Genomic DNA, 12,518 nt, shown 5'->3' with positions numbered 1-12,518 from the left:
GGAGAGGAAAAAGGGGGCTCAGTGTGGGAAGGCCTCCTGGAGGAGGTGAGCTCTCAGTAGGGCTTTGAAGGGAGGAAGAGAGCTAGCTTGGCGGGTGTGCGGAGGGAGGGCATTCCGGGCCAGGAGGAGGACGTGGGCCGGGGATCGACGGCGGGACGGGCAAGAATGAGGTACTTACTGTGTGCAGAGCACTGTACTAGGCGCCTGGGAGACTACAATACATAAGAGCTGGTAGACAAGATCCCTGTCTTCAGGGGGCTTCCAGGCTAGAGCCATCTCTGCCTGCGGCCAACAGCGTGGGCACGGTAGCTCAGCTAAGGGGCGGAGATCCAGCCCAAATTGGAGGGTCCCGTGAAGAGTGGGTAGATGAGACCTCTGAACCCCTCCTCCGCCCGAGGCCTCCTCAGTCAATCATATTTATTGAGTGCTTACCATGTGCACAGCACTGTCCTAAGCGCTTGGGGAGAACAGTATAACAATGAAACAGCCACATTTCCTGGTCACGACGAGCTTATGGTCTACAGTGAGAGACAGACATTGATATAAATAAATGAATTACAGATGTGTATGTAAGTGCTGTGGGCCTGGGAGCGGGGATGAATAAAAGGAGCAAGTCAGGGTGACGCATAAGGGAGTGGGAGAAGAGGAAAGGAGGGCTTAGTTAGGGACGGGCTCTAGGAAGAGATGTGCCTTAATAAGACTTTGTATAATAATAATAATGGCTTTTGTTAAGCCCTTACTATGTGCAAAGCACTGGTCTAGGCACTGGGGGGGGGGGGTTACAAGGTGATCAGGTTGTCCCACGTGGGGCTCGCAGTCATAATCCCCATCTTACAGATGATGTAACTGAGGCTCAGAGAAGTTAAGTGACCTGCCCAAGGTCACACAGCAGGCATGTGGCGGAAACAGGAGAGAAGAGTTGTCTGTCCGATATGAGGAGGGAGGGCGTTCCAGAACACAGGCAGGTTGTCTGTCGGTCGGCGGTGAGATAGACGAGATTGAAGTACAGTGAGTAGGTTGGGCATTGGTGGATTGCAGTTTATGAGCTGCTGCTCGGATACTTTTTCTACAAAAAGGTTCAGGATGTGTCACCTCATTCTTCACAACGTTCCACTGGCTGCCCATCCATCTTCGCATTAAATAAAAACTCCTCACCATTGGTTTTAAAGCAGTCCACCACCTTGCCCCCTCCTACCTCACCTCGCTAAATTCCTTCTGCAACCCAGCCCGCACACTTGACTCCTCTAGTGCCAACCTTCTCACTTTGCCTCGATCTTGCCTGTCTCATCGCCGACCCCTAGCCCTCGTCCTGCTCCGGCCCGGAATGCCCTCCCTCCTCAAATCCGGCAGACAATTCCTTTCCCGCTTCAAAGCCTTACTGAAGGCCTTCCCAGATTGAGCCCCTTCCTTCCTCTCCCCCTCGTCCCCCTCTCCATCCCCCCATCTTACCTCCTTCCCTTCCTCACAGCACCTGTATATATGTATATATGTTTGTACATATTTATTACTCTATTTATTTATTTATTTATTTTACTTGTACATATCTATTTTATTTATTTTATTTTGTTAGTATGTTTGGTTTTGTTCTCTGTCTCCCCCTTTCAGACTGTGCGCCCACTGTTGGGTAGGGACTGTCTCTATATGTTACCAACTTGTACTTCCCAAGCGCTTAGTACAGTGCTCTGCACACAGTAAGCGCTCAATAAATACGATTGATGATGATGATGATGAAGGCACCTCTCTTCCAAGTGGCCTTCTCAGAGTAAGCCCCACATTTCCTCATCTCCCACTCTCTTCCGTGTCGCCCCATGTCGCTTACTATGCGCCAAGCACTGCTCTAAGAGCTGGGATAGATACGTGGTTATCAGGTTGTCCCACGTGGGGCTCACGGTCTTAATCTCCATTTTGCAGATGAGGTAACTGAGGCACAGAGAAGTGAAGTGACTTGCCCCAAATCACCCAGCTGACAAGTGGTGGAGCCGGGATTAGAACTCACGACCTCTGACTCCCGAGCCCGGGCTGTTTCCACTAAGCCACGCTGCTTCTCTTTATATTGTACATTTAGGCGCTCAGTACAGTGCTCTGCACACACTAAACACTCAATAAATGCGATTGTGACTGACTGGCTCTGCTCACCCTGACCAGAGTATAGTCTCAGCATTGGAGAGTGCTTCTGGGAATCAGGAGGAGCAGTGTGGACTAGTGGAAAGAACGCAGGGCCTCGGATTCAGAAGAAGACCTGGGTTCTAATATGAACAAATATTATAAATAAAAAATAAAAAACAAACCTGAGAAGTTGGATCTGCCTTTGCCAAGGCCCAGGTGGCAGCAATGCTACTTACTGACTGGCATTTCTACCTGTAAGTGGGAGACTAGAACCCAACTGTAGTTCAACTTTTTTTGGCCTGTCGTGTCCAGGTCTGGGGCGGGTCTGAGCCTATAATAATAATAATGTTGGTATTTGTTAAGCACTTATTATGTGCCAAGCACTGTTCTAAGCACTGGGGCAGATACAGGTTAATCAGGGTGGATACAGTCCCTGTCCCACCTGCGGTTTACAATCTTAATCCCCGTTTTATAGATGAGGGAACTGAGGCCCAGAAAAGTGAAGTGACTTACCCAAGGTCACGGAGCAGACATGTGTGGCTCTGTCACTAGTCTGCTGTGTCACCTTGGGCATGTGTGACATGGACCCCCAACTTGTACTTCCCAAGTGCTTAGTACAGTGCTCTGCACTCAGTAAGCGCTCAATAAATACGAATGAATGAATGAATGGACTGTGCCCGCACTGATCGGTTTATATCTACCCCAGCACTTAGTTCAGTGCTGGGCACATAGTATGTGGTTAACAAATATTAAAAAATAGGAGAAATCAGTTCCTTCCCCAGCTCAGACCCTGGCCTGCTGTGTGACCTTGGGCCTCAGTTTCCCCATTTCTGGAATAGGGAAAATCACCTGTGCCTCTCCCTTTCTGGAATAGGGAAAATCACCTGTGCCTCTCCCTCTTTCTCAGGAGTATGGTGGGGATGAAAGTGCTTTGGGAAAATACTGGCATGGTCTAAGCCCAGCTCTCAGGGCAGGAGGCGGAGACCCAGAGGAGAAAACACTGGATTAGTCTGCTGTCCCAGGGCCGGAGAGGAGGGCCAGAGGAGAAAACATTGAATTAATTTGCTGTCCCAGGAGAGGAGAAAATACTGGATTATTCTGTCCCTGCAGGAGAATCGAAATGAAACCCACCGGGGACACTCGCCCCCAATTAACTAATTAATTCATTCATTCAATTGTATTTATTGAGTGCTTACGGTGTGCAGAGCACTGTACTAAGCGTTTGGGAAGTGCAATTCGGCAACAGAGACAATCCCTACCCAACAAAGGGCTCAGTCCCCCCAAACCCAAAACTGTGTTTCTATTGCAAGTCTTTTTTTGGGGGTGGGGAGTGTGGCCTGGATAATAACAATGGCATTTATTAAGCGCTTACTATGTGCAAAGCACTGTTCTAAGCGCTGGATGGGAGGGCGGGTCTCTGGGCGGGGATTGGCCCGGCAAACGGGCCCGTGGGCGCGGCCTGGCTACCAGGGGTGGTGGTCTGGCTACCAGGGGCGTGGCCTAGCTAAGAGGGGGCGTGGCCTGGATTAAAGGGGCGTGGCCTGGTCATTAATAATAATAATGATGATTGTATTTGTTAAGCGCTTACTATGTGCAAAGCACTGTTCTAAGCGCTGGGGGGATACAAGGCCATCAGCTTGTCCCACGTGGGACCACAGTCTTCATCCCCATTTGACAGATGAGGGAACTGAAGCTCAGAGCAGTGAAGTGACTTGCCCGAGGTCGCACAGAAGCAGCGTGGCTCAGTGGGAAGAGCATGGGATTTGGAGTCAGAGGTCGTGGGTTCAAATTCCGATTCCGAAAATTGTCAGCTGTGTGACTTTGGGCAAGTCACTTCACTTCTCTGGGCCTCAGTGACCTCATCTGTAAAATGAGGATGAAGACTGTGAGCCCCCCGGGAGACAACCTGATCACCTTGTAACCTCCCCAGCGCTTAGAACAGTGCTTTGCACATAGTAAGTGCTTAATAAATGCCATTATGATGATGATGATGATTCTCTGGGCCTCAGTTCCCTCATCTGTAAAATGGGGATGAAGACTGTGAGCCCTCCGTGGGACAACCTGGTGACCTTGTAACCTCCCCAGCGCATAGAACAGTGCTTTGCACATAGTAAGTGCTTAATAAATGCCATCATTATTATTATTATGTGCAGGGTCGGCATTCGAACTCATGACCTCTGACTCAAACTCCTCACCCTCGGCTTCAAGGCTGTCCATCCATCCCCTCGCCCCCTCCTACCTCACCTCCCTTGTCTCCTTCTCCAGCCCAGCCCGCACCCTCCGCTCCTCCGCCGCTAATCTCCTCCCCGTACCCCGCTCTCGCCTGTCCCGCCGTCGACCCCCGGCCCACGTCCTCCCCCTGTCCTGGAATGCCCTCCCTCTGCCCATCCGCCAAGCTAGCTCTCTTCCTCCCTTCAAGGCCCTACTGAGAGCTCACCTCCTCCAGGAGGCCTCCCCAGACTGAGCCCCCTCCTTCCTCTTCCCCGCCTAACCTCCTTCCCCTCCCCACAGCACCTGAATATATGTATATATGTTTGTACGGATTTATTACTCTATTTATTTGACTTGTACATATTTATTCTATTTATTTTATTTTGTTAATATGTTTTGTTTTGTTCTCTGTCTCCCCTGTGAGCCCGCTGTTGGGTAGGGACCGTCTCTATCTGTTGCCGACTTGTACTTCCCAAGCGCTTAGTCCAGTGCTCTGCACACAGTAAGCGCTCAATCAATACGATTCAATGAATGAATGACTCCAAAGCCCGTGGTCTTTCCACTGAGCCACGTGGTTACTAGGGGGCTTAGGCTGATTGCGCCAGGGGCGTGGCCTGACTATTAGGGGGCGTGGCCTATCTGAAGTGAGGACTGGTCTGCGGGCGTGGATTGGCTGTGAGGACGGCCCTGGGGGCGTGGCCTGCTTGTGCGGGGGCGTGGATTGGCTGTAAGGGGGCGTGTCCTGTCCCGGCGAGGGGCGTGGTCTGGATGAGGTGGCAGATCTGTGGACGCTGATTGGCTGTGGGGAGGGTTAGGGGCGTGGCCTATCGGTGCGGTGGGCGTGGCCTATCGGTGCGGTGGGCGTGGCCTGGGCGAGGAGGACTGGGCTGTTGGCGCTGATAGGCTGTGGGGACGCGTTGGGGTGTGGCCTATCGGTGCGGTGGGCGTGGCCTGGGCGGGGAGGGCTGGGCTGTGGGAGCTGATTGGCTGCGGGGACGGGGCTGGGGGCGTGGTCTGGCTGCACAGGGGGCGTGGCCTGGTTGCGATTAGGGGCGTGTCCATTCCCTTCGAGGGGCGTGGCCTGGGTGGGGGCGGGTCTGTGGGCGTGGATTGGCTCTGGGGGCGTGACGTGGCTATAAGGGGGCGTGACGGTCGGTGAAGGGGGCGTGGCCTGGGCGGGGAGGTGGGTCTCTGAGTGCGGATTGGCTGCGGGGACGGGGCTGGGGGCGTGGCCTGGCTACAAGGGGCGTGCCCGGTCTCTCCGGGGGCGTGGTCTGGGCGGGGAGGGCGGGGCTGTGGGCGCTGATTGGCTGTGGGGTGGGGCGGGGCTGTGGGCGTGGCCTGGCAATAAGGCGCGTGTCCAATCTCTGCCGCGGGCGTGGCCTGGGCGGGGAGGGCTGGGCTGTGGGCGCGTATTGGCTGTGGGGCGGGGCTGTGGGAGGGGCCTGACAATAGGGGGCGTGTCCAATCTCTGCGGGGGGCGTGGCCTAGGCGGGGAGGGCTAGTCTCTGGACGTGGATTGGCTGTGGGGGCGGGGATGGGGGCGTGGCCAGTCTGTGCGTTGGGCGTGGCCTGGGCGGGGAGGGCCGGACAGTGGGCGCTGATTGGCTGTGGGGGCGGCGCCTGTCTGTGCGTTGGGCGTGGCCTGGGCGGGGAGGGCTGGTCTCTGGACGTGGATTGGCTGCGTGGGCGGGGCTGGGGGCGTGGCTTGGCGGCGCAGGGGGCGTGCCCAGTCTCTGCGGGGGCGTGGCCTGGGCGGGGCGGGCGGGGCTGCGGGCGCTGATTGGCTGCGGGGACGGGGCTGGGGCGTGGCCTGTCGGTGCGGTGGGCGTGGCCTGGGCGGGGAGGGCTGGTCTGTGGACGTGGATTGGCTGTGGGGGCGGGGATGGGGGAGAGGCCTGGCGGCGCAGGGGGCGTGCCCAGTCTCTGCGGGGGCGTGGCCAGGGTGGGGCGGGCGGGGCTGCCGGCGCTGATTGGCGGTAGGGACGGTTTGGGGGCGTGGCCTGTCGGTGCGGTGGGCGTGGCCTGGGCGGGGAGGGCTGGTCTCTAGACGTGGATTGGCTGCGGGGACGGGGCTGGGGGCGTGGCCTGGCGGTGCAGGGGCGTGCCCAGTCTCTGCGGGGGGCGTGTCCTGGGCGGGGCGGGCGGGGCTGCGGGCACCGATTGGCCGCGGGGCCGGGACTGGGGGCGTGGCCTGTCGGTGCGGTGGGCGTGGCCTGGGCGGGGAGGGTTGGTCTCTAGACGTGGATTGGCTGCGGGGTCGGGGCTGGGGGCGGGGCCTGGCGGTGCAGGGGCGTGCCCAGTCTCTGCGGGGGCGTGGCCAGGGTGGGGAGGGCGGGGCTGCCGGCGCTGATTGGCGGAGGGGCCGGGTTGGGGGCGTGGCCTGTCGGTGAGGTGGGCGTGGCCTGGGCGGGGAGGGCTGGCCTCTGGACGTGGATTGGCTGCGGGGCCGGGGCTGGGGGCGTGGCCTGTCGGTGCGGTGGGCGTGGCCTGGGCGGGGAGGGCCGGGCTGCGGGCGCCGATTGGCTGCGGGGCGGGGGCCGGGGGCGGGGCCTGGCTGGAAGAGGGGCGTGTCCATGCGGGTTCAGCGGCAGACGTCAGAAACCTGCCGGGCGGGTGCGGGCGGCGGGCGGCGGGGCTGCGGGAAGGGGGAGAGGCACGGCCGCAGCCCCAGCCGAGGAGGAGGAGGAGGAGGAGGAGGCCGGAGCAGGTACGTCCGCAGCGGGCAAGGCCCCACCTGGACGGGGCCGGGGCGGGGGCGGGGGGAGGGGCCTTAGCCCTGTCCCCATGGCCCCCCCATCCCCATAGTCCCCCCCCCCCCCCCGTCTTTGGGCAGACAAAGAGCCCCTCCCCCTCCCTCCCCCTCGGCCTCCGGGGGCTCGCCCAGGTCGGGGGAGACACGCTCGCCTCCACCCCCCCCCCCCCCCAGGACCGGCCGAGAAGGACCTCTAATCAGCAGCATCGTCGTCGTCGTCCTAGGATTCGTAGAACTAAATACGTAGATCAGTGAATTACAGCTGTGATCGATAAGGACCGCTCGCTGGGTGCCCGGCGCTGTGCCAAGGGGCCGGGAGAGCGCCCGGGATCAGCAGACCCGTAGCCCGGCCACCGCGGGAGATCACCTTCAGAGAAATAAATCTATAGATCGATCAATTGCAGCTATAATCAATAGTGAGCGCTTACTGCGTGCCCAGCACTGTGCCAAGCGGTCGGGAGAGCGCCCGAGATCAGCAGACCCATATCCCGGCCACCGCGGGAGATCACCTTAATAGAAATAAGTATATAGATCGATGAATTACAGCTATAATCAATAGTGAGTGCTTACTGGGTGCCCAGCACTGTGCCAAGCGGCTGGGAGAGCGCCCGAGATGAGCAGACCCATATCCCGGCCACCACCAGATCACCTTAATAGAAATAAATCTATAGATCGATCAATTGCAGCTATAATCAATAGTGAGCGCTTAGTGCGTGCCCAGCACTGTGCCAAGCGATCGGGAGAAAGTACGAGATGAGCAGACCCATGTCCCGGCCACCACCAGATCACCTTAATAGAAATAAATCTATAGATCGATCAATTGCAGCTATAATCAATAGTGAGCGCTTACTGCGTGCCCAGCACTGTGCCAAGCGATCAGGAGAAAGTACGAGATGAGCAGACCCATATCCCGGCCACCAACAGATCACCTTAAGAGAAATAAATCTATAGATCGATCAATTACAGCTATAATCAATAGTGAGTGCTTAGTGCGTGCCCAGCACTGTGCCAAGCGGTCGGGAGAGCGCCGGGGATCAGCAGACCCATAGCCCGGCCACCGCGGGAGATCACCTTCAGAGAAATAAATCTATAGATCGATCAGTTACAGCTATAATCAATAGTGAGCGCTTAGTGCGTGCCCAGCACTGTGCCAAGCGGTCGGGAGAGCGCCCGAGATGAGCAGACCCATATCCCGGCCACCACGGGAGATCACCTTCAGAGAAATAAATCTATAGATCGATCAATTACAGCTATAATCAATAGTTAGCGCTTATTGCGTGCCCAGCACTGTGCCAAGCGATCGGGAGAAAGTACGAGATGAGCAGACCCATATCCCGGCCACCACCAGATCACCTTAATAGAAATAAATCTATAGATCGATCAATTACAGCTATAATCAATAGTGAACACTTATTGCGTGCCCAGCACTGTGCCAAGCGATCGGGAGAGCCCCCGAGATGAGCAGACCCATATCCCGGCCACCGCGACATCACCTTAAGAGAAATAAATATATAGATCAATCAATTACAGCTATAATCAATAGTGAGCGCTTATTGCGTGCCCAGCACTGTGCGAGAGCACCCGAGATGAGCAGACCCATATCCCGGCCACCACGACATCACCTTAAGAGAAATAAATACATAGATAAATCAATTACAGCTATAATAAATAATGAGTGCTTATTGGGTGCCCAGCACTGTGCCAAGCGCTTGGGAGAGCGCCTGAGATGAGCAGGCCCATATCCCGGCCACCACGACATCACCTTAATAGAAATAAATATATAGATCGATGAATTACAGCTATGATCAATAAATAATGAGCACTCACTGGGTGCCCAGCACAGTGCCAAGCTGTTGGGAGAGCGCCCGAGATGAGCAGACCCATATCCCGGCCACCACGAGATCACCTCCTTAATAGAAATAAATATATAGATCAATGAATTACAGCTATAATAAATAAATAATGAGCACTTACTGGGTGCCCAGCACTGTGCTAAGCGCTTGGGAGAGCGCACGAGATGAGCAGACCCATATCCCGGCCACCATGAGATCACCTTAATAGAAATAAACATATAGATCAATGAATTGCAGCTATAATCAATAATGAGCAGTTACTGGGTGCCCAGCACTGTGCTAAGCGCTTAGGAGAATGCCCGAGAAGAGCAGACCCCCTTCCCGGCCCACCACGAGCTCACGGTCTGGAGCGGGAGACGGACCTTAATAGAAATAAATACATAGATCAATGAATTACAGCTATAATCAATAATGAGCGCTCACTGCGTGCCCAGCACTGTGCTAAACAATTGGGAGAGCGCCCGAGAAGAGCAGACCCCCTTCCCAGCCCACCACGAGCTCACGGTCTGGAGGGGGAGACGGACCTTAATAGAAATAAATACATAGATAAATCAATTGCAGCTATAATAAATAAATAATGAGCGCTTATTGGGTGCCCAGCACTGTGCTAAGCGGTTGGGAGAGCGCACGAGAAGATCAGACCCCTCCCCGGACCACCACGAGCTCACACACTAGGGGGTTAGACGGACCTTAATAGAAATAAATACATAGATAAATGAATTACAGCTATAATAAATAAATAATGAGCATTTACTGGGTGCTAAGCACTTGGGAAAGCGCACTAGAAGAGCAGACCAATTCCCCGCCCACCACGAGCTCACAGACTAGGGGGGGAGACGGACCTTAATAGAAGTAAATACATAGATAAATCAATTGTACAAGTGCGCTTGCTTGTACTTCTCAAGCGCTTAGTCCAGTGCTCTGCACACGGTAAGCGCTCAATAAATACGATTGAATGAATGAATTACAGTCTCCCCCTTCTAGACTGTGAGCCCGCTGTTGGGTAGGGACCGTCTCTATATGTTGCCAACTTGTCCTTCCCAAGCGTTTAGTCCAGTGCTCTGCACACAGTAAGCGCTCAATAAATACGATTGAATGAATGAATTACAGTCTCCCCCCTTCTAGACTGCGAGCCCGCTGTTGGGTAGGGACCGTCTCTGTATGTTGCCAACTTGTCCTTCCCGAGCGTTTAGTCCAGTGCTCTGCACACAGTAAGCGCCCAATAAATACGATTGAATGAATGAATGAATGAAGTGACTTGCCCAACGTAACAGAGCAGACAAGTGGCGGAGCCGGGATTAGAACCCAGGACCTTCTGACTCCCAGCGTGGGCTCTTTGCACTAATCCACGTTTCATCCCAGCTGGAGGCCAGCCGATGGCCTGCTTGCAGTTGGGAGACCCCTTCCCTGGGCTCGTTGGGCGGGCCGGGGCGGGCTTTCCTTGGATGAATCAATCAATCAATCGTATTTATTGAGCGCTTACTGTGTGCAGAGCACTGTACTAAGCGCTTGGGAAGTACAAGTTGGCAACATATAGAGACGGTCCCTACCCAACAGTGGGCTCGGAGTTCCGGAGCCCTTCGGTCTGGCCCTGGGGGGAGGTTGGTGGAGAGGAGGCCCCTCGACCTGGAACTTGGAGAATAATAATGTTGGTATTAAGCGCTGACTATGTGCCAAGCACTGTTCTAAACACTGGGGTAGATAGAAGGTCATCAGGTTGTCCCACGTGGGGCTCACAGCCTTCATCCCCATTTTACTAAGCGTTTAGTACAGTGCTCTGCACACAGTAAGTGCTCAATAAATCCGATTGAATGAATGAATTACAGTCTCCCCCTTCTAGCCTTCATCCCCATTTTACGGATGAGGGAATCAATCAATCAATCATCAATCAATCATATTTATTGAGCGCTTACTATGTGCAGAGCACTGTACTAAGCGCTTGGGAAGTACAAATTGGCAACACATAGAGACAGTCCCTACCCAACAGTGGGCTCACAGTCTAAAAGGGGGAGACAGAGAACAGAACCAAACATACCAACAAAATAAAATAAATAGGATAGAAATGTACAAGTAAAATAAATAAATAAATGGGGTAATAAATATGGGAACTGAGGCACAGAGATTAGGTGACTTGCCCAAGGTCGCACAGCTGACAAGCGGCGGAGGCGGGATTAGAACCCACGACCTCCGACTCCCAAGCCCGGGCTCTTCCCGCTAAACCACGCCGCTTCCCGCAGCCAGGGCTGTGACAACAGCAGGAAGGCCCAGCCTCATCCGCGTGGGCCTTGCCGGATTTCTAGACGGCGAGCCCACTGTTGGGTAGGGACCGTCCCTCTATGTTGCCAACTTGTACTTCCCAAGCGCTTAGTACAGTGCCCTGCGCACAGTAAGCGCTCAATAAATACGATTGATTGATTGGCGGAGGGAAAGGTGGGATCTGTGCCCAGGAAGAACTCTCTCCTGCCCTTCCCCGGGATTGATTGGGGTTGGATTGGCCCTCCTGGACCCTCACTCCCCTGAGTCTCGGGGGAGGAAGGGGCAAGGAGAGGGGCTCAAATCGAGCCGGGTGGTCGTGAGCTACTGCATAGACGCCAGGGTGGAACTCGGGTACCATGAGGGGAAGCCCCCGACTCCCCACCTCCCTCCGCCCCTCGCATCTGAAGCCTGCTTGGTGGAAATGGAGGTGGATGATTCTCACTTTGGGAATCCTGATAGGGCGGGGCCAGCTTTGAACCAGGGACGGGTTAGGGCAAGCGGGTTAGGACACCTGCTGCGTCCCGGGGACATTCCCCCGTCCATCAATCAATTAATGGTATTTATTGAGCCCTGCTGAGAGCCAAGGCCCTGCTGAGAGCCCACCTCCTCCAGGAGGCCTTCCCAGACTGAGCCCCTTCCTTCCTCTCCCCCTCGTCCCCCTCTCCATCCCCCCATCTTACCTCCTTCCCTTCCCCACAGCACCTGTATATATGTATATATGGTTGTACACATTTATTACTCTATTTATTTATTTATTTTACTTGTGCATTTCTATCCTATTTATTTTATTTTGTTGGTATGTTTGGTTCTGTTCTCTGTCTCCCCCTTTTAGACTGTGAGCCCACTGTTGGGTAGGGACTGTCTCTATGTGTTGCCAATTTGTACTTCCCAAGCGCTTAGTACAGTGCTCTGCACATAGTAAGCGCTCAATAAATACGATTGATTGATTGAGCGCTTACCGTGTGCTGAGCCCTGTACTAAGCGGAGGGTACAACGTATGGCCGTGTTCCCAGCCCACAGGGAGAAGGAGCGTGGCCTACCGGATAGCGCACGGCCCTGGGAGGTGGGAGGATCGGGGTTCTAGTCCCGGCTTTGCTACTTGTCTGCTGTGTGACCTTGGGGGAGTCACTTTACTTCTCTGTGTCTTGGTTACCTCATCTGTAAAATGGGATTAAGACTATGAGCCCCAGGTGGGCCATGGACTGTGTTATCTTATTATCTTATATCTTATAATTACTTATCAATCATATTTATTGAGCGCTTACTATGTGCAGAGCACTGTACTAAGCACTTGGGAAGTACAAATTGGCACATATACATATACAATTGTATATGTA

The 12,518-nt window shown here is 54.7% G+C and overlaps 1 protein-coding gene across 4 annotated transcripts in view; it reads left to right on the top strand.

The window, feature by feature from the left end:
- Positions 1–6,990: 6,990 nt before the first annotated feature.
- The window catches only part of CEP170B (centrosomal protein 170B), an 86,036-nt gene continuing 80,508 nt past the window's right edge, over positions 6,991–12,518 (top strand). For all 4 annotated transcript variants that reach the window (XM_038766952.1, XM_038766871.1, XM_038766796.1 and 1 more), the window contains exon 1: positions 6,991–7,027. The gene's annotated coding sequence lies outside the window, so the exon portion shown is untranslated. The remainder of the gene's footprint in view (positions 7,028–12,518) is intronic.

Source organism: Tachyglossus aculeatus, chromosome 1, assembly GCF_015852505.1.
Source record: "Tachyglossus aculeatus isolate mTacAcu1 chromosome 1, mTacAcu1.pri, whole genome shotgun sequence".
Lineage (NCBI taxonomy): Eukaryota > Metazoa > Chordata > Mammalia > Monotremata > Tachyglossidae > Tachyglossus > Tachyglossus aculeatus.
The sequence above is the reverse complement of the archived record's forward strand: the minus strand, read 5'-3'. Positions and strand labels throughout refer to the sequence as shown.